This window comes from Gobio gobio, assembly GCF_949357685.1.
Source record: "Gobio gobio genome assembly, chromosome: 4".
Lineage (NCBI taxonomy): Eukaryota > Metazoa > Chordata > Actinopteri > Cypriniformes > Gobionidae > Gobio > Gobio gobio.
The window spans coordinates 43,797,058-43,820,396 of NC_137100.1; the positions used below are offsets into that span (position 1 = coordinate 43,797,058).

The 23,339-nt window shown below is 39.6% G+C and overlaps 1 protein-coding gene across 1 annotated transcript in view; it reads left to right on the forward strand.

The window, feature by feature from the left end:
- Positions 1-23,339, forward strand: part of whrnb (whirlin b) — a gene marked incomplete at its 3' end in the record, with an annotated part of 68,622 nt that overhangs the window by 1,515 nt on the left and 43,768 nt on the right. The gene's annotated exons all lie outside the window — the stretch shown is intronic.

Consider the following 23,339-nt stretch of genomic DNA (forward strand, 5'->3'; position numbering starts at 1 on the left):
TCTCTGATAACTCTAAAAACAGTCAATTGGTCCTATAAAGTAAACCCATTATTAGTGAAGGGTGCACTAATTGATGCACTTGAGATTTTTGGTCATTCACAGGTTTTAACTTCTGGGAATCATGGAGAAAAATTCTCAATGAAAACAATGAAGATATATATATATATCGACAGACACACAGACAGATAGATCGACAGACAGACAGACAGACTTTACTGATCCAGCAATCGGGAAGAGTAACAAAATATAAAACAGAATACCGATCTACAAAAAAACAAAACAAAAAACAAAACCATGCATTCTAAAAAAGATGTGTACACAATCAAAATGTGTAAATAAAGGGAAATTAAGAGCAGGTATGCAAAAATGACAGTGACTTATACAGGATGTACTGAAGATAGTTTGTTAGCCCTGACATAGTCCTATTAAAATGATAAAATAAATGATCATTTCAGTTTAACAAAGCAAAATCTAAATGTATATCCTTGTGTACTCATACTCTGGTTTGTAATCACTGCTCTTGAGGGATAATTCAGTGTGGCAGTCTGTGGAACCCCAATTGGTATCTTTTTATTTTTTACAGTGCTGACTGGCCCTTTTTTGTACCAAACAGTCCAATTTGCTTCCCCTTTCCCTCATTGGATCATGTAAAGTCCTTTACCAGTGTCATAGCCCTGCAGAAAAATCTTTGGCCGCAGTCCAAGTAAGAGTTACTGGCTTTAGTAGGGCTAAAATGTTTTTTTTTGTTTTTTTTTTTGCTCACTTAATTACACAGAACTGTGCACTTACTTTTGGCCTGAACCCCAAACTGGCCACTGTGACTAAATCTCATTTGCTCTCTTCTCTTCACATGGTCCTTCTAATCATGACCCCCCCCCCCCCCCCCCCCTTTTTTTTTAAGCACATTTGCTCTCATTCCCTGTGTGTGCAAAGGTAATTTCAGAAAATTTGATAATTTACTCAAAATACGCCACTGGAGTGAAAATAATTGGATGTATTGGTGTTTGATCTACAGTAACGTCCAGATAGATATATGTGGAAATTTGCCTGTGGTGGAATCTCTTATCATCTCTAATTTTAGTTCTAGATTTGAGAGTTAAATCATAGGTTACATAACAATTGATGCTTGTACAGTTTGCAGAAGAAGAGCAATGACAGACAGCAAACTCACTCTTACTTTCCTCTCCTCTTTGCTTGCTCATTCTCTCTCTCTTTTTGACTATTTGTGTGGGCAGGCTTATTCTATGTTTGTTTTATTTTTTATTTTTTGAGTGTTCATATTCGACTGCTGAGGGAAGTGCGGTGTTCTTTTGTATCATCCTTGCTTTGTTGTACTGCCTGTCTTACTCATGTCGCAATCTTGTTTGCCTGTCAGAATTGAATCCTCAAGCTAAAAAAAGCACACAACAGAAAACAATGTGAGTCTGTTGGTGAAGCTTTATTGAGTGAGTCAGTCTTGATAGCAGGTTCCATATGGAGGGATTAAAAGTGATTGACCATGTTTACTCAAAGTGCAAGCCTGTAAGAATTTCTAAATAAAGATAGGTGAGAATTGTCTGTCTCGCATTGCCTGTATAGTTTACCGTGAGGCCGAGGTGTGAATTGAGCTGATTTGACAGTATCAGAGTTGTTTACAAAGTATCTGATGGAAAATGACATGGCCTTTAGCTTTAAGGCAAGCTTGCCCACATTTGAACCACTAATTGGTCTGACCAACATGTTAACCAGCCAGATAGATTGTCACAATTTGAGCCATGTACACATACATACACTCCTGCTCTCGCTCTGGTTGATGTGCGCACGCGCTTATCCGCGAGAAGTGGCCATACAAGGAATTCCGCCCTTTATGCAGTCATACAGTGCCATTTTCGAAAAAAACATTCCGAAACTTGTTTGAATCCTAAAGGAGTGTATGTGGCATTGAAATACTCCATCATATGCCCAACTTGGTTTTTTTGTGTTAAAGGTCCCATGGCATGAAAATGTCATTTTATGAGGTTTTTTAACATTAATATGAGTGCCCGTAGCCTGTATATGGTCCCCAAGTGGCTATACATTTTGATGGGTGTAAACCGAGTTCTGGCTGTCTTTCTCTGCCTTTGAGAAAATGACAGCTCAGACGAGCTGATCTTGAATTTTCCTGTTATGACGTCCCAGAGCATTTGGAGAAAATGGATTCAGTTTATGTCAGCACAGGCTTTACAAACAGACTTTACGATATGGATTCGAACAGCACCGCGACAAACAGTAAGTAACATTGTTCATTAATGCTTGATCTGTGATTAGTGATTTCTGATGTGCAGCTAATTATTCAAGTTCACACTGACTTTCTTTCTAAATCGTTTAATGATCGCCGTCTTGATGCCCTAAGCGTAATGCATCAGTGAATCAAGCCAGTGACTAAAATGTTTGTTTCTGTTAGTAGCATGAAACAAATCCGTTTTTTAAGTGATTAAACTACAGAGAGCGATCAAAGAACACTCTCTTTATAATGTTCGGATCTGTCAAACACACGTCGCGAGTGTATCTGCACACTTGCCCAAACTGCCATTATAATGAATGATGCTGTTATGCTGCACAAAGCTCTTACTGTATTCATATCGACGTTGTGTTTGCTGTTAGTTATGGTGAAAGCATTTTTTGAGAGAAAATGCGTTGCAATGACGAGATCACTGCATTCACGCGGTCAACAGACTGTCTGTACTCAATGCTCATCACTGCAGCTTTTCATGTGATAGGAATAGATCATAAAATAATGCTATAATCCACACTTTGACGATTCGTTCATCTCGACAGCTGTAATGGTACATTACATGTGTTACAAAGTTCGTAGAATAAGGTGGAAGAAGACAGAGTCGACGTGACTGGGACTGTTTATTCAGAACTCTCAGATACAAATAAGCTTGCGTTAACAGTACAGCGCTCTCAACAACTCAGTCTCTCTCTCATGCATGCAGTCAGTGTGCGCAGTGCCTCGCCTCGTTAAACCACGCCCCCTCCGCAACATAATCTAACACTCATTTCAAATGCAAAGATGTCAGCCAATCACAACAGTGGGCGTTTTCACTGAAGTCTCACAGCAGACACGCCCCTTGAAACAGGGTATTCAGCCAGAGGGGTAATAACAGTATAGAAAAAATGCCTTTTATTTTCAAATCATGACATTTTTTTAATGTAAAAATCATACTAACAATATAAGTACACCTCAGGAAACATTATAAAATAATGGAAAAATGGCATGCCATGGGACCTTTACATTTTGGCCATGTTTAGCATGAGAATCCACTCTTTAACAGTGTAAAGTCAGAACAAATGAAATAGTATTAGAGGCCACTAGAAGCCATCTCTGAGCTATTTTAGAGAACTGGTTGATCATTGGTTGATCTAGGCCTTTACATTTCCCTTCATTACTGAAATTCAAAATTCTCAATTCAGAACACATTTACACACACACGCACACACACACGCACACACACACACACACACACACACACACACACACACACACACACACACACACACACACACACACACACACACACACACACGCACACACACACACACACACACACGCACACACACACACAATGAGAAATTACATTTATTATGTGCACAAGTGACTTGATGTGTGGTTGAACAAGTAGTTTTGAGAATTTCAGTTGTGATCTGAGAAATATACCAAAGCGACAGAGAAAAACTGTAAGAAAATTGAGAGCATGGATGCGCATTACTTAATATAGATCTGTTTGCTCAAAATTCGGATTTTATTAGGGCAGTACCTCTAATATCAAGGCCTGATGTCCGCTTTAATGCATCTTCTTTTGTGACAGAGAAACCGCGCAGCTAAAACAGGCTGATGGCGCAATACGGTTGTGTGAATTGACCTATTTGCCAAGTTCAAGGATCCATAAAAAAGACTGGTACAGTAAAAAGTGAATTTTTTTTTTACTTTCATTAAGACAGTATGTCATATTTCATGTCCGCTTTAACACAGCCGGCCTGGTTGGGCTGGGGTAGGGTAGGATGATAGATGTAAAGGCTCTATATGTAAAGGCTCAGCCCACCCCTGCCTATGCCTAGATCCGACCCTGATTGGTACAGCAAAAAGTGCTCACAATTTGGCTTTCTTTAGGGTAGTATATTTGTATTATCCCATATAAAAGATCCATTGGTTTATTAAACCACTTTGTAGGGTTTAACGCATCCTCACAGGTGTCTAAGAAATGCTGAATTCCTTCATTCAATTCTTCAAGTTAACAGCGAGCAGCTCTACAATAGTTTTTCTGAGCACACAAAACGTTTCTTGTGCACATGCGAAAGTCTGTTTTTTTTTTTTAATATTTACAAAGGTCCGTTTAGGGGTTCTGTACAATACTAATATTTATGGCAGTCTTAGTGTCTTCATTTTCAAATGTTGAACCATCAAGCTATTACAGTTTTTTTTATTCGCTTTGGTACTATTTTCACAAGCAAGGTGTGCATTTTCAAAACTCATGGTACTAATATCACAACAGATCATCAAAAGTGCACTTTTTTCAAACATTTAAGCATATTTTCAATTGTGTTAGTACAATACACAAAACTACAAAGTATCCTTTTCACCACAAAAAATAACTGTTTCATCTATGTAAATGTTTCATTCACAGTAACTGCCTTTCATAAAGCTCTTTCTATGAAACTTTTGATTTGCATCTCTTCTCGTTCAGTTTAATACATTTGTCTATTATTTAATCCAACAGATCTTAATGGTTAATCAATTAATCATTTGGTTCCCCTATAGATTTCTTTTAGATATTGATTCTATATACATAGTTTCTACTTTGTTTGCAATTTCCGATATAGATAACCATATGTAATTATTTATTTTTACATTATAAGCAATTGATCATAGATTATAACTACTATGTTCAAAGTGCGTGCGCGTGTGTGGCCTGGTAAACTCTACATTATGGGGACAAGATGTCCCTATAAAGATGGCAGTATCCTAATTACTTGTCCTTGCAGGGACTTTTTTTTTTTTTTACTGTAATGTAAAAATGTAGAAAGTTTTGTGTGATTGATAGGTTTATGGGTAGGGTTAGTGTAAGGGGAGAGAATATACAGTTTGTAACCATTATGCCTGCTTATACCCAGAAAGATAGTGAACCAGACATATGTGTGTGAGTGTGTGTGTGTGAGTGAGTGAACAGAGCAGAGTAGAGTATAAGGGAAAGGAAATAGTCAATGACAATGTAACATCAGACTGATCAGAAATACATCAGAAGAAGGGAGACAGATGGCATCAAATACAGCATTTTACTGTACATTACAGTATGTATGCATTTGATACTGCAAACAGATTACCATGGTAGAGACACATTACTGTAACTCACCCTTATAAAGCTCAACTACAGTAGATTCAGTCATATGGTACAGTGAGAGCATTTACTGTATTGGCAGCAAACTCTGTTCTATAGCCCAGAACCTCATGGCTGTGTTGTAACTTCATCACACCTTTTGATAACACACTGAATAGATAGATACTATTACAAACATTATAGATTAAATAACATAAATTAGGTAATGTAAGCGTATTTTCTTATGTGGCATCTGTAGCCTGTGTTACTGTAGATAATTCAGCAACAAGGGTGATTTGAAACATGTATCTTGCATTGTTTGCTGTTGGATGAACTGATTGTTAAAAGTACTAAACTGACAGAAGATCATACTGTTGTGTTTCAGTGATTAAACCGAATGTTCTCATTACATATTACAATAATCTTGTGTTTGAAACAATGATTATGTGGACTGAAGATATGTGCCACTGAATGAAAGCATTACATCAGGTTTTGAAAGAATGACTAGCTGTGTTACAAGTGTGATCAGTTTAGATTTTTGTACTAAGAGTTTTGAAAATGTACACCTTACTAGTGAAAATAGTACCAAAGCAAATAAAAAAAACTGTATTTTGGTGTAAATTTGCAGGGAGCCCTCAAAGCTTCTCGTTTGTTGACAACAACCGGTTTATAAACACTTCTCATACATGTTTGAGAAGATAGTTGGTGCATGTTGCTCCACAAGAACTTCATCTCTGGAGATTAAAATTAATTTTATTTCGGTTAATTGTGCAGCCCTAGCTTTTCAAAATAATACATATATATATTTTAAAATATTTGCACATTTTTGTTGCAAGTGTGTGTAGGGATTGAGGGCGCACCAGACACAAATACATGTTCCAGATGATTCGTTCAAACATAATTCCACACAAAACCCAACTCAACACTCCAGACCCCAAAAATTAACCATCTATCACCGAAAAAGACATAGGCGCCGGTCAGTCTGCATCAGGCTGACAAAAACCCCAGCTAAGTACTTTATTGCCTTGCAAACTTTGACAAACACCAAGATTACGACAAAGTTGTTTGACTCCCAAGACAAAGAGTCAAAGCAGATCCCTGTCTTCTCAACAACCTTTAAATGATGAGTGACACGGCTAAAATCCAAAGGGAAACTCACAGAAACTGTTGTTACATATAAACTGCATCAAATCATTCAAAAAAGAATGAGAGCCGGACTTGCATTCAAACAGCCTTCGGCTGCATAATTCTATATCATGTCTATAACCAATACACGTGACCATTATGCATATATATATACCTCACAATTCCTGTATATTATGTAACTATTGAATGAGTGAGTGAAAGTGCACCTTGCTTGGTAACTTTGTTTTTGTTTGCTTATAATCCAGAAGATGATTGGAATGAAATTTGTCTAGAATGTATTGTGCTCTTATAATAAGAAATCATGTCTAACTGTACTCTGCTTAAGAGCGGGAAGTTAGGAGACCAGAGATAACAGATCATTTATGGTGAGGGGTAGGGACACAGTCACCTCGGACCCAAGAAGATGATACCTAATTGGTCAGGACCCATCCCGGAGGATGGGCAGACATTTTGAGTATAATCTCAGAACATGAACAAAGTCCAGACAAAAGATGCCAGAGACATAAGATGACGAGACAGACGTGGCAGACCAAGATCAGAGAAAATGGGTTATTTCATTCAAGCCATCTGAATACTCTACTCTCACTTTCCTTTCTTTTACTTAAGTTTATTTTCTTTCCATTGAGTCTTGTGTTCTAAGTTAAGTTTCGCCGCAAAGTTTTGCTGGACGAATCTTCTGCTTCAACTTCAAACAACACCCACGAGACTTTCCATACAGCCGGCAACACAGCACGTGATTGGCTTCCCAACACGTCGATCAAAGACACAACAAGACCGTCAGTGAATAAAAGAACCTGGGAACCCCTCCGGCCAGGACCGAAAGGGAATCCCCATTCAAAGACGAAACGAGATACAAATGCAAGTTTCTCCAGATTCTAACTGGACAGGGGTGCGTTTCACAAAAGCATCGTTAGCCAACTATGGTTGCAAGTTCCGTCGTTATCAACATAGTTCAACCAGTCAGTGTTTCCCGAAACCATCGTTCCAACGAACATTCGCAAACAGCATCGCAAACTTGTGTGGTTGCAACGACAGCTCTCGACCTGTGGTTAGAAGCTTCTTGTTTGCATGACATGTGGGCTTAATAAATCCTTATCTTGAGCAAAATAAGCAAGCTGACATTTAACACAATCTAAATCATTTATTTTGAACGATACAAATGTAATTTATGTCTTTTGGTTTATCAAGAGATTTAAAGCACCTTTTTTGAAGAGTGCGCATGTGCGGACGTGCTCTAGTACATAAGAACGAGCCTATTTGCATCTGGAAATAAAGCAAAATATTTGAGAAAAATAAGAATTAGTCCTCAGGTACCATGTCCATAATTTCTAGCAAAAAATCTAGCATGAATTCGATCTCCAAATAATGCATTAAAAGCAGTTATTAATCCACCACCTGTGTGACATCATTAACCAACGGGGTTGAACGACAGATTTGCGACAATATGGTTTCGGGAAACAGCCGTGACTAGCTAGTGGATTTCTTCAACGATGCAATGTATTATGGTAGTTAAGCAGTGAGTTACGTCGTTGTACGGGAAACACAGAAATGATAGGAGGGTTAAATTAATGATTGATGGTTCATTCAGGTCATGTGGTATAAATTATGTTTTATTAACAAAGTTCAGGAGGAACACGTTCAAATGATCTATCCAATCATCATGTCCTTCTAACCAGCTGTCAGCAATCAGCAATCAACATGTCCACCCAATCAGCACAAGTGAAGGACTATATAAATACCCAGTCAACTCACCAATGTTCATTGACAGTTTTTCAGCATCCCTCCACCACCCCGTCTTCCTCACACTCACCTGTTAACTTCCTAACCAGAGATACGGGAGGAGTACACTGGGTTCGGGCCAAATGCCGAGCTTGGAGCCCTCACCTCGGACAGCACGCCAAATGTGCATACTAATACGCATACTATTATACTATTTACTTATTTGTAAGTGTGAACACGTGAAATGCATATATTGCTAGAAACTTGGGATTTCTTCATTTCACTCTCTTAAAACTCATTCTTTCCTCACTTTCTTCCTTTCTGCAACGCGGGTGAATGTGTGTGTGCGTGTGTTTGTTTTAGATATTGTTTTATGTGTTGAGTAATCAATAAAGTTTCGTTTGTATTTAAAGATAAGTGTTCTTGTGTTATGTGCTTACAAATTTAATGTCTTAAACTGCTGATCTGTTTCCTGGCTATTGTAGTGTTTCAGAGTTGATAGTTACGGCCCGTTCAAATGAACGCTGGACGAGTCATTTTAAGCAGCCGTAAAATAAGTGACTCTTTCAAAATTCCCTATGAATTAATTAATAATTTCATTTGAGCTAAATAGACCTGTTTCCCTTATATACAGAGTTCCTACAAGTGCTCATCCATCAGTCCAAAGTAATACATAATTATGATTTTATGAACATAACTATGGTAACAAGACTGATCACACTTTTCAACAGTAAATGTTGATGTTGTACCTGAATTCCACCACCATATTTCCACGCTAATTGCTGTAGTTCCTGTTTTCGTGCCAAGCTAATAGGGGTGTTCAGAGCCAGTCCTGTTGGGATTCCTGCTCTCATTTATTAATTGGATCCATTCTGCTTCCCATTAGGAGCTGAATAATTCATAAAATCGTTTAATTAAACAGACAGTGTTTAAGCTGGAGAACACACTCATAGCTGCCTCAACTGTGAGCCTTGATTAGTTCTGACAGAGAGTTTGGCGTGTAGTGAGGTGCGTCAATGGGTGGGAAACAATAAATCAAAAGATTAAATCGGCACCAGGGATTCGTTTATTTCATTTAAACGCTGCGTGAATTGACTTTCCATATACTCCAATTTATATCTTACTCTTAGAAGGATCACAGCCTTGCGAAAAAGTAGAGGTGAACCGATTGTAATATTCAGATTTACGATTTTTTTTTGGAAGTGATCAGCCAGTTCCGATTTTCTTTCTTAGAGCTAGCCTATAATTGACAGCATATACAAACAAAAATATACTTTTCTTTAACACAACATTTTAATTTCATAAAAAAGTAAAAAGTCAGTAATTAAATAAGAACAAACAGACAATTTGCAAACAACAGCACACATAAATGCAATAGAATAAAGAGAGATATTAAATAAAAAGGGCTTTGCATTTTTCAGGTGGGTCTAACAGTAGGTTTGTATTCAGGTAAGAAATACTACAGAAATAAAAGTTATCAAATAAAAAATAACACTGGATAGTCTTTATTATTAACAGCTTAATGCCTACAATTAAAGTTATAAAACTTATTCAGTCAAGGGCAGAGAGTGATATTCTTAGTTTTTATTTTCTTTGTCCTTTGATTAACAAGACAGACAGCAGCAGGTTTATTAGACTGCTGTCACTTTAAGAGTTTATACATGGACCCAATATACTGTTACACAACATGCCTTATCTTTCTCAACTACGTTCTAAAACTGACTGTGTTTAGCTGAATACTCGACAAGGTGGTCTTTTTGACATCTTTTTGTATGTATTCGAGTGCAGTAAGCCACTCATTTTGGTACTTGCGACTGACAAGCTGTTTGAGTGGCGGCTTGTGCACTCAACTTATAGATCAGTGGTGCGCATGCTTTTGGTGTGAGCGTGAGATGAGTGAGTGTCAATTTGCCATCAGAGAGAAGAGAGCCTGTGCCGCTGGCAATAAAACAGACTGGCTCGGAATCAGAAAGACGTGAGACTGACTGGCCGGTCACCGGTCCTAGCCAGTCATCAGGAAAATAGACCGATTCTGTTCCCTGGCCGGTCGATTAGTGCATCTCTACAAAAAAGACACTCAAATCCTGTTCTGTCATTCAAATGTGAATAACTAGAGATTAATAATTTGTTTTAAAGTGATCTGCTGAATAACAGGAGATTTGACAAAGATGTACAGCAGGCAAAGTCACATCGTCTGCTCTCTCTGTTGGAGTCTCACCCCTATTGACCTGCCAGTCTTAAGTAATTATTCTCAATGACAAATTGTGCAGGCAATGCAAATAAATGGCGACGCAGCTGCTTGTACCCCTCTGTATTTCAAGTCTTATCTTGATTCACTATATTTATCTCCTTCTCTTGATCTCTGTCAGTAGAATTAGCAGTAAGCACTGAGACTTCCCTAGTCTTGTGAATAGCTAACAAACCTCCATAGCACTCCCAACACACAGTACATGAGCCCAAATCAATGTGCACTCCATATTTGATGGCTTTGGAACAAATACAGCTCAACCGCACTGTTGCACATTGGCCATTTTATAACTTTTAGATGGAAAGGATAAGTCAGAGTCTAGGGGGAGATTTTGTGGTTATATAAGTGTCAAAATAAGGAAAAGCTGATTTGTTTTTCCAACCATTGAGGATCATCAAAGACAGAAGTGCTGAATGGGTCGGTGAAAGATAAGATGGTTCAATTTATCAAAGCAAGAGAGATTTTTTTGTTGTTGTCATGGCTTGGAGGAAGAGAGGGAGAGTGAGATATATTGAGTGGGGAGGGGCAGAGGGTGATGGGAATGGAGTTTTACACAGTCCATCTGCTGCACTGTCATGGAGATTTTAAAAGGCCAAGCGGATGCCAGAGGACCGATAGATGTAGAGTCAATTAGAGACCTCTTTCTCCCTTAGTTTTAGCTGAGAGGCTTCAAGAAGGAGACTTGTATAGACCCACCCAGATGTTGCAAAGTGCTTTTCCTTCTTGACAGAAACTCACAATGGTCCTACTGTAAGTATGAATAAATAACTTATTTCTTCATCAAAACCTTGTATGAAAATGAATGCTTGACAATCTGCTTATTCTACATTATTCCCCTACATAAGCTTGTCTCATAGGGTAATGGGAATGTCAAAGACATTTGGTTAGGATTGGAAGCATGTTGAAATCACAGTGAGTTTGAGCTTGCACCAGGGGAATTTAACCTGAATTGAACAATTACCTTCTTGTGGAGCATGAACGTTTGGAGTTTGTAGTCATAAACTGCCTGTGCACACACCTCCGGCCTTCCTTCTGGTTTTGAATGAAGTAGTTTATCATCGCTCTTTCTTCCTTTCTTTCCTGTTTGCACGCTTGTGTATTCCCTGTTTCTCCTTCTGCCTTATGTTATCCCTGGAGAATGACTACATCTCACCTGATCTCACTCTGCACTCATTTAGAATACAAATTCCACCGTTCACTCTCTGTCTCATACTTTTGTGCTTCATTACTTTCCCATATCATTTTAAACATGTTTTGGCCAGTCTTTGGTATTGGCAGATAGATGCATATCCTTTATTAAAGGGATAGTTCACCCAAAAATGAAAATTCTGTCATAACTCACCCTCAAGTTGTTCCAAACCTGTATGAGTTAACCAAGCAGATAGAGCAACCATTGACTACCATAGTAGGGAAAAAATACTATGGTAGTCAATGGTTGCTCTATCTGCTTGGTTACAAACATTCTTCAAAATATCTTCTTTTGTGTTCAGCAGAATAAAGAAACTCATACAGGTTTGGAACAACATGAGGGTCAGTAAATGATGACAGAATTTTAATTTCTAGGTGAACTATCCCTTTAATAGACAATGATGATGAGTAATTATTATGTCATTTCATAACATTGGACATAATATTGGCAACAAACTTATGGAGTTACAAATGTCCTTAGGAACTATTTGTGCAATAGAGAATAATGGTAGAACTGCTGTTACATAAAACCTTACTGTAACACTACTAAACTTAAAGACTATGGGCCCTATTTTAACGATCTAAGCACATGGTCTAAAGCTCAAAGTGCAAGTGCACTTAGGGCGTGTTCGAATCCACTTTTGCCAGTTTAACGGCAGGAAAAATGGTTGGCACGCATGGTCTAAAAGGGATGCCCCTATTCTCTTAATGAGTAATGGGTGTGTTTTGGGCGTAACGTGCAATAAACCAGAGTGTCATCTCTCATTCCCTTTAAAAGCCAGGTGTGCTTGCACCATGGCAGATTGCTATTTACATGGTGGAATATAGACACCCTCAACCTGACAACCTGAGTCAGTTTAAATACATGTGTGTGCAAATGCATTTTCTATTTAAACAACGTGGCACTGGACATGAAAATGACAACTGCGTTGGGCTGAAACTAGCAAAAAACAGCTAGTAACGTTGCTTCTGGCGCCGCATTGCGCCATGTGTATGCTAGGGCCCATAGTCACCCAAAAGTCAAAATTCTGGCATCATTTACTCACCTTTATGTAATTCAGTATTACTTTCTTCCTTTGTTAGAACACAAAATATTTTCCAAAATCTAAAGCCGTGCTTTTCCATACAATGGGCCTCATTTATAAAATCATATGAGTTTACACAAAATCTTTGTTCTTGGCTCAATGAAATCATACAGTGATCAGGGTTTCTAGCTTTGTGTGACAAGCAGGTCAAAATGTAAGCTTTTTTTCACTGATAATCTTTTCCCCCACCTTAGCTCTGAAATATAATTTGTGCATGTGCTTGTTTAAACATTGGGGACCATTTTTTGATATATAAATAAAATTAATAAATAAATATTGTGTGATGAACAGACCATCACATACGTATTAAGTCACTACATAATTCCCATACTACAATTTATGCAATGGTAGTGGAAACTAATAATGCAAAATGAAAAGGAGTCCGAACCTTTGTCTGGTATTGTAAATGCAGTTTATTTCGTGACTGCTTTACAAAGTTGTATAATTAAAACCATGAGTGCTTTAGAATAGCAGACTGAGAGGCATTACTCATCTATAGCCGCACTGATGAGCTGTTCTGCTCCTTTTCTAAAGCTCTATCCAACTGAACAATTTTACATAGTCTAAAACAAAGCACTGTGACCAGCTACCATTCGACCTCTGTCGTGACACTTGCTGCCCGTTTAAATTTCTTTCTGTTTATGTTTGCTTCACTTTGATCTCTCTCTGTTCAAGCCCCAAAACAGCAATTACCACAGCGAGGACAGCAGTTTCGTACTGATCAGTTGGTAAAGTTGTCTGCTATTGTTGCTGCCTGCTGGCCTTGACAGATATTAGATCAATCTCGCAGCACGCAGACGTCTGATTCGAGGTATCAGAACGTGTCTCACTGCTGCCCTTGGAAATGACATATACTCCATCTGTACTAAGTGCCTGGCTGTGCATATGCTGCATTTACTGCACTGAATCATTTCAGTGAATCAACAGTGAAGCATATTTTTTTTGTGAGATGACAGTTTGTTTGCAAGGATGCACAGTAGCCCTATTTTTTTATGAAATTGAATTGAAAAGACTGATTTTAACACAAGAAGACATAAGAGAGACAGAGAGCAATTGCAAATGGTAACAAAGGTAATTCTCAATGCATATTGAAGGTGACAGCAAATTTATCTGCTCTTATTTACCATATTTTAGAGCCAGTTCTATTACCTGTGCTTAACTAGTTTTTATTTTATTTTATTTTATTTTTATACCCTAATACTTTTCAGAGCAGAAAAAGCTCTCAGGCATCTGCCTGAATTTATATCGCTTCCTCTGAATTGAATGTTTTGCTCAAATTTTGAGCAGCAAAAACTGAATGCTTTCATGTACTGCGTTTTCTAAATGGTGCATTTCAGTGTTAAACTATCTTGCTGTTTGAGGGTGTTATCCAGTCTTGGGTCTGTCATGCTGAACAAAAAGGTAAGGAAGAGCCTGAATGTAGAGTGATTAGCCGCGTTTCCACCGCAGGAACTTTACCCCGGAACCAGGAACTTTGGGGGGGAACTCGGTGTGTTTCGACCGCAGGAACCAGGGTCTAAATGAAGTTCCGGGTAAATATTCCCCCCTCCAAACGGCCCTGCTTGCGAGGTGGTACTTTTGAAAAGTTCGCGAACTTTCGGGGGTTGGACTTGGGCGCTGAACATGCTGATTGGTTGAGCTCTCGCAGCATTTTTTTTTCCACCGCCATATTTACAAGTCTTTTGCGAGGTGGGTTTCGTGGGTTCTGCGTTCAGTAAATATTTTCTTTGCAACAATGGAGTTTGTTGCGCGCATTGCCACGTCACCGGACTAATTTGCCTAATCTCCCCGGTACTTTAGACCGCGGTGGAAACGCAGATTGTAGCAGGTCTGGGGGAGAAAAAGTTCCTGGGAAAAAAGTTCCTGGTACAAATAGTTCCGGGTAATTTCGGTGGAAACGCGGCTATTGATAGTACTGACAATACAAAACAGGGAGTTTTGGCAGAACTGTAGTTTTGTGTTATGAAAGTACATGCAGTGAATGCAACATGGGTGTAGTTGTTAATTAAAAAAGAGTTTTGCTAAATGGAAATATGACAAATGGTGGTCCACACATTGCATTTAAATGAACACGCATTTTGATTGGTAATGACAGTCATGACGACAGACGTAACACAACACTGTCATTATTTTTACGCCAGCTAAAGGGCGCATGACTTTAAAACATAAATAAAGGTCGTAATAAGGTGCTTAAAAAACAACCTATTCACTCTAAAAAAAAGGTTCTATATGGCACCAAAAATGGTTCTTCGTCGTAATCATAGAGGAACCACTTTTGGTGCCATATAGCACCATATCTTTACATGTTCTGTATATGGTAGCGGTGCTATTTAGCACCTTAGTTAGCGGTGCTATATAGCACTAGTCAAAGAACCGGTGAAGAACCTCTGAAGAACCGCTGAAGAACCACTGAAGCACCAAAATTGGTGCTATATAGCACTTAAAAAGGTTCCCCTATATGATTACGAGCCATGAACCATTTTTGGTGCCATATAGAACCTTTTTTTTTTTGTAGAGTGTAGAGGGTGTTTTTTTTTTGGAGGACAGTCTGGTTGGCAAGGCAATGTATAAAAGTGGATTTAAGGAATCCTAGGACAGTTTTCCTTTCTTTCAAACCAAGGAGGTCTTACAAAAACCTGGAGAGGGAGTTATACATTAGCATTCCCATTTGTCTCAGTGGTAGTTGTTTTTGGAAAATTATGTCAGAATATTTGATTACTTTTGAATGGCTGTCAATGGGGAAAATATATGTCTTCTGGGAAACCATGAAGTCTAAAGCATGTTTAATGTACGTCAATGGCAGTGTATATGCAGGTCTAGAAAGCAATCATTCCCTGCCACAGTGTGTTTGTGACCTTACATGCAGTGTACACTTTGTTGCAGAGTTTAGATTTAAACAGCGAGCTATGCTGAAAAATGAAGAAAGCAGTGGAGAGCGATGAGCTTTTGAAACTTTTGATGAACAGGGAAATTTCTGTTTTTTTTTCCCCTATTATTCTCCTTTTTAGAGGCTATACCATTTCTCTCCAGTGCTGGGAATGTGCACTAAACACATTTATAATCAAAATTTATATTGAAGGTAATAGCTGCTATCAGTGTTTTAATGGAGTGTGCGTCTTTTATTTGCTTGTCTTCACACTGCGTTGCCACAGTTAATGGAACAATAAACAAGCAAATTAAAATATTGGCAACCCAGGTGACTCAAATATGCGATGTGATTCTCAAATCTCTTCTTTTAAAGTATGAGGAGAGTAGGAATTTTATACAGCTCTCGTTTTCAGGCTTCATAGTCAATAACCTTTGTGAGATGCTGGTCCAGTGGGTTAAACCATGGAACTGACACACAGAAGGTTGCTGGTTCGATCCCAGCGGTCACCACCAGTGTGTCCTTGAGCAAGCCACTTTACTCCATGTTGCTCCAGGGGTATCGTCCCTGTAGTAAGGGCACTGTAAGTCGCTTTGGATAAAAGCATCTTCCAAAAGCATAAATGTAAATGTTATTAGCTCCCGTTGGGCAGTTTTGCCATGCATGTTTTTTCAGCGAATAAAAATGAACATACAATATGTGGTATGCCTTCACTGCAAACATATAGAACATGTTTATATTTATCTCACCAACCTTTGCTGCATTCAAACTTTTCAAGTGAGATATTTTTGTGCCTCCCTGGAGGCTTACATTCTTCTCCTGACCTTTTACATCCTGAATGGGTCATGAAATCTGAAAAGTTCTCTGCTTTTTCTTCAACACAGTATGAGCTCACCGTCCAGATTTGCAGAGAATGAATGACATATGAAGTAGTGAGTGCCTGACAAATGTGTTAAGGAACAGAAATGAGACTGAGAGGAAAGAATGGCAGGTTTAGTGCTTCAATGTCCCTAAAGATCTTTATGTAAGATATTTAGTTCCATCAGAGCATTTTAGTGATAAGCTAATCGGACAGAAAGAAGGCTGAGAAGTATGTTCAAAAAGTTCCTCATGTTAACGAGTGAAGGTTATCTTTTCTTGACATTTTTTTAATGTTGTGCTTCAGACCTAGTTTTTTTTACTGTTTAATGGTGTTTCTAGGTCTGATGTCTTCAGGGGGTAGTGCACATATTGCAAAGCTTTTACGGACTGTTCTGGAACTGTCCACGGATCCCTGTGGTTTAGGACACTGAAACTGCAATAGAAGGCATTGTGCTTAATTATTCATGAAGTTAACTAGTTAACTGAGGTTCGGTAGTGGGGCCACACAAACCTGACTTATATAAACCTTCTTATACCTTCTTCTCAAACCGTCTTATATCGGGCCGCCCCTTACAGTACTGTTTGTCTCGTTCTCTCGAACCCTCCCTTCCCCTCCCTCTCTCATCCATCAACCATCTTTACCAACCCCTGTTCTCTTCCCTTTCAGGTTGTATCGGGGGGTCCTAATCACTTGGCCTACATTTAACTGCGATGATGCCCCTACTCTTAATCTTTTGGCTGCTAACACCAGATGCCCAGATCAGCCTGACTACCATCCCCTTCTCTCCTCCCCTTCATCCATTCCCTATTCATCCCTAAATTCTTCAATACATAATTCTCCAACATTTATGGTTGTGGTGGGATCCTTGCTTATGAAATCCCCTGTAAAACTGAATTACAGTGCTGTTTATGTCAATCATTTGCAGAAATGGCAGAATTAGCTCAGATAAGCACAGGGGATGGTCCAATTCTGTTGTCCAGGGGTCGTCAAATAGTGGATCACGGTCCGGTTCCGGACCCTTGCTTGGCCAACCATTCAAATATTAAGTTTTTTGGCAAGATGCTTTTTTCATCTACATTTAACATTATTAATCAACATGTTAAGAGCATTTCATAATAAACAATGTTATTGTTATGAACAATTATTTGTAAATGGCAAGGAAAGACAACACAGCTGTCTTCATGATGAGGGCGTTTTGATTATTATGTACATTGCTTTTTTGTTTTTAGTAGATACTTTTTAAAGCAAAATATAAAAATGGTCCAGACTTCAAGAGAAAAACATTGGACCCCAATACAGTATCTCCTCAGTCACGATCCTCCGCAGCTCTTGAACTTTAATTGAATACCTCTGCAGTAGTCAAGTCTTCATGTTATCATGATTTTTTAAAATGTATGCAATAATGCAATCTTCAGGCTTTTTTGTTCTTTTTCTTTCTTTCTTTAAAAAAAAAAAAAAAAAAAAAACCTTCCTCCTATCATCAAAACCCTTCCTCCTGTCTCATTATTCAGTTTTATACTGGTCTCATATAAGAGATATCATAAATGAGATCTCTTCAACATCTTAATTATTTCTCTTAATTTAGTGAGGACATTTGTCTCCTGTTTCTTAGATTAAAAAAAAAAAGAATTTTTTTATTTTATTTTATGTATGTTCTCTGTGTTTGTGTATGGACTGTTTTCTGTCCCATGTGCCTTTTTGTAGTCATTTTGTAGTTTTTTCACTTGATTTTCTTCCCCAGGTGTGTCTTATTAAAGGGATAGTTCACCCAAAAATGAAAATTAGCCCATGATTTACTCACCCTCAAGTCATCCTAGGTGTATATGATATTCTGAGTTATATTAAAAAAGTCCAGGCTAATTGCAGTAATAGTTGTTCTGTTTTTGAAGTCCAAAAAAAATAAACCAGAATAACCGTGGAAAAGTGTTGAAAGTTGAAAGTGAAACTCAAGATGCGTGCGTGACGTCATGACAAGCGTACCTGGTTGCGTTAGTCTTTCGATCAGCAGGGGAACTTTCAACACTTTTTCCATAAATTGAACACGGAAGGCGGTGGGCCGAAACTTTACTTTATAAAGTTTTAAATATGGATATTTTTCTTACACAAACGCATTGATTCGCTTCAGAAGGCCTTTATTAACACCCCGGAGCCGCGTGGAGAACGTTATTCGACGGACAGATGCATTTTTTTTATGGACTTCAAAAACAGAGCAACTATTACTGCTATTATAATGCTTGGATTAGCCTGGATTTTTGTAATATAACTCAGATTTTATACGCCTGAAAGAAGAATGTCATATACACCTAGGATGACTTGAGGGTGAGTAAATCATGGGCTAATTTTCTTTTTTGGGTGAACTATCCCTTAAACTTATTATGTTGTAAAGCTTGTTTAGCCCTGTGTATATATAACCCTTTTGTTTCTTTCTTTGATTTGTCAGTTGTTGAATATAATGGTTGCCGTTCTCCTCGTAGTTTTGCTCCTTTGGTCGTTGCGTTCATTTTTATTTTTGTAATTTGATATTTTTCAGCGGGAACTGGAAAGTTGTGTGCAGTCCTACATCACCAGACTAATTTGTCTAATCTTCATGGTACTTTAGACCGTGATGGAAATGCAGACCGCAACAGGTCTGGGACAAATAGTTCTGGGTGATTTGGTGGAAACGTGGCTTTTGTCTGGAAATTTGAGCCAGTCTTCTGAACCATAAATTCCATGTGACCATAGTGCCCTTCATGTAAGGTTGGACATATCGTAATTACGAGTTCATTTAGTTTTGATACCATGTATAAATAAGTGATAAAAATGTATAATTTTGAATTCATGTTGTGTAGATATTTGGATTTATTTTTCACAATGTACAATATTCCATTGTTTTTTAGGTTCCATGTTATATATATATATATATATATATATATGTACAACATATTGCTTGTTTTGCATCAGAATACACCACAAAATTGTGAATGAACGTCCATTGTGAAAAATACCATGGTGTAGTTACAGCATCTAACAGGAGGGGCAAACATGGCTATGCTAACCTGCCAATACTTGTCCCTTTTGGTTGTAACCGTTTCACCATAAATTCAAAAATGATTTTGAAATCCTTTTACTGCCAGTTTTTACTGCTTGCGACTGTATAAGCAGATTTGCATTGCTTAGAATGAGTAAGCAGACCTGTCTATGTTAAAAGCGGTGAGGTCATTGTCTAGTCATCACCAGCTGTGTCACCTCTCATTATCTCCAGGTCACCACATGTCTCAGTTGGTGTCTGTTCGGGTGGCTGGAAGTGAGCATGGAATAGGATTGTTACACGTTCTTATCAGAAGAGGGCTGTGTCTGCTGAGGCTCAGCACAGAAATGTCAGGTGTGTCCTCTGCCTCTGTGATGAAGAGACACTGGCTTATGGTTTATTCACTAAAGCCCTGTCAGATGCCCTCATTTCCCCTTCCCTCTCCTATCTGCCTACATCTCCCTGTGTCTCACCTTTTGTGTTTGTTACTCTCTTGCTGAAGCTTGAAGAATTAGCTCAGACTGGTATTTGGCTCTGGGAGGCTGTAGACCCCAATATACACTTGCTTAGGGGTAAAAAGGAGTTTCAAAGGAGTTTGTGGAAATCGTGACAAATGCAGTCATGCAATACGGCCTTTGAATGGGTAAAGACTCAAATTTCCACAAAACATGTTTTAAGTCTTCTTAAAAAAAAGTAAATCCCTTAGGCTGATTCAGCTAATGCTCATGCATATTCTAGAGTAAACAAACAGGTGATTGGCTCTTTTAGCTGTTAAGCGGGAATTTTATTCTTATAGTCGCTGTATTGAGCTGTGTTATGTTCTTTTTAGCTCTAAGCTGCCATTTTTAGTGCTACCATTTCTCTCATTCAAAGTCTCCCCCCTGTATAATGTCTCTGGTATGATTAACTAGCTTCAAATTTGATGAAATGATACATTTGTGGGACATCTGAAAAGCCTGTGATTTTAGAATTTCTCAAGATAGAATAACGTGACTCATCCGCTGTACAACCACACAGCACTCTCTCTTATTCTGTCTCTCTTATTCAATGGCTCTAAACTCCCCACATACTGCCTGTTATGTAAGAGATCTGCTCGGTAGCTGTCCGTGCTGTTGTTTTTGCACACTGAGGTGTTATGTAGCTGACCACATTTGGTCAAGTGCTCCGTTCAGAGGCTGCAGATGAAACGCTCCACTCGGTTTTACAGGTTTTGTGCTCGTATTTTTAGCCCCCTGCTAAAAATACGAGTTTTGCTCAAAAGTGTTTGTGTGAGCGGTTTTAAACCAGGGCACACATGCCGTTGTTCATAATTCATGCAGGAACGGTTAGAAAAAGCAACACTGAATGTGTTGTTCCGCTCCAATTAAACATTTGTTAATCTATGTAGATCCAGGTGCTTCTCTGTGAGCGAGCCAGAGGGATTTCATTCACTAGCATGGCTCTGTCGGCTCATACATTTATGCTAATGAATGCTTTTTGTCTTGACTTTTTGTCTTCTGTAGATCGACATGTTCTGCAGATTTCTGTATTTGTTGTAAATGATCTTAATTGTAATCTTTGTAGTTTCTGTACAAATATTGTACTTCTTATTTGTCTGGATCTTTTGAAGTTCTTTGAGGAACAAACTCCAAAGAGAATCAGTTGCTATTGTTCATGTTTTATCTGTAGCACTGACTCCAGCAAGCCTGCCTCGCTATACCCGTCTTTCTCTTTATTCTCCTTTTCTTTTCGATCTGCTTTGAGGAAGCCCAAACACAGGGTTGCATGTCCAAAGGTTGGAAATACTTCTACGTAATTTGATCCAACCTTTCCAAGGGACTTCTGGTGTCTGTCGGAACCTTATGCTCATTACAGGGAAGTGATATCTGTATATGAACTCCCCATCCCACTGAGACATCCAGCTCTGTCCCTATAATGTCAGAGATGGATGTCGGTGGACATCTGATGCAGAGATGAGAGCAGTTCAGGGAGGTGGTAGGACTGATTTACATGGCTGGAGCCAATCCACAAGAGATCTGCACTAGAGTCAGTGAGAGCTTTTATTGGATTTGTTTGGCTCGTACAGGCCATGAACGGAGAATTACCTCTCCAACAGGTCAAATCACTGTGCAGTCTTCAGGAGAAGAATATTACAGCGGAGATATTACCCAGCTTTTGTTTTAAAGCTGCAGTGTGTAACTTCTCCTCATAATGTAAACGTTTAACAATGAGTCATTTCATTTTCATTGATCGGCCACTATGACTGCATATTGGTGTTTACAACTGCTACAATGAACCCATGAATGACTTTATTTTTATTTTATTATTTATTTAAGTCTTATATATTTGAATCTATTTTGTTGTTTTGTTCAGTTTGGGTTTCGTTTTCATTCTGTTCCTGTTTGCCAGTGTTCCCTGTCATGATTAGTTACCTTCGTTGCTGATTTGAGTTTAACACCTTGTGGCGAGGTGGACGAGCGAGAGACATGGGAGGAGCGAGCGAGATCGGTGTGCGTGATTGAGAATGAACATCACCTGCGAGGCACACCGGTCTCGAGTCCTCTCATGAGGGAGCACGGAGACATAAAAGGACGAGCGACTCAAATGAAGGACGAGAGTGGACCAGGCCTGGACTATGATTTGTATTTTTATTTATGGTTTTGTTTATGTATGTGTGCGGCAGTCGTCCGTGAGGGGCTGCCGCTTTTACTTTCACTTTGTTTGTTTGTTTATTTGATTAAAGTTTATTGTTTATTGTTCGCCGGTTCCCGCCTCCTTCTTCCCACACGAACAAACATCGTTACACTGGTGCCGAAACCCGGGAGGAAGGAGAGACATGCTGTCGAAGAGCCCTCGCTGCTGAGGGGGATCGCGGTGCTGAGGAGGTCGGGCAGCGCGGATGAGTGAAGACCGCGAGGAGCTGCCCGAGGCGGTGGTGCTGGAGCGAGTGAAGATCCGGTGGGACGGAGAGCTCGCTGCCGTGACCCTGGGTCGAGGTGGGGTGGCTGCCGTCCAAGAGGGAGCGGAGGAGTTGCTGGCGCTCGCCGTGGGCCGGAGCCTGCGTCCATCCGCCATGTTGGGGAGGAGCAGGGAGCGCGTGGGACTCGCTGCCGGCTGCCCTCGACAGGAGGAGCCACCGCCGGCCGCCAGGGGGCGGAGGAGGATCGAGCCGTCCACCGAGCGTCCAGTGCCATCGCATGGCACCGCGAGGAAGAGCCTCTCGGCGGGCTGAGGACCGAGCGGCAGTGTGTCAGGGAACCGGACAAATTTTTTATTTTTTTTTCTCCTCTCTTCACTCTCTCGTCCGGTCGCTCTGGGGGTCTCCGTCTCCCGTTCTCTCGGCTCGCCGGCCCATATCCCCGGACGCCGAGATTGGGCTCCCCGGGGGGGGGGGGGGAGTAGGCGTAGACGCGGGGTAGTCCCCGGCCTACGAGGGGTGTTGGGGGTATGTGGCGAGGTGGACGAGCGAGAGACATGGGAGGAGCGAGCGAGATCGGTGTGCGTGATTGAGAATGAACATCACCTGCGAGGCACACCGGTCTCGAGTCCTCTCATGAGGGAGCACGGAGACATAAAAGGACGAGCGACTCAAATGAAGGACGAGAGTGGACCAGGCCTGGACTATGATTTGTATTTTTATTTATAGTTTTGTTTATGTATGTGTGCGGCAGTCGTCCGTGAGGGGCTGCCGCTTTTACTTTCACTTTGTTTGTTTGTTTATTTGATTAAAGTTTATTGTTTATTGTTCGCCGGTTCCCGCCTCCTTCTTCCCACACGAACAAACATCGTTACACACCTGTTCCCTGTTACATTGATTTACGCTGTTACAAGGGTTTATAAACCGTTGGTTTTCTCAGGCCCCATACACAAGGATTGCGTTTGCGATGCTGAAACTGCTAT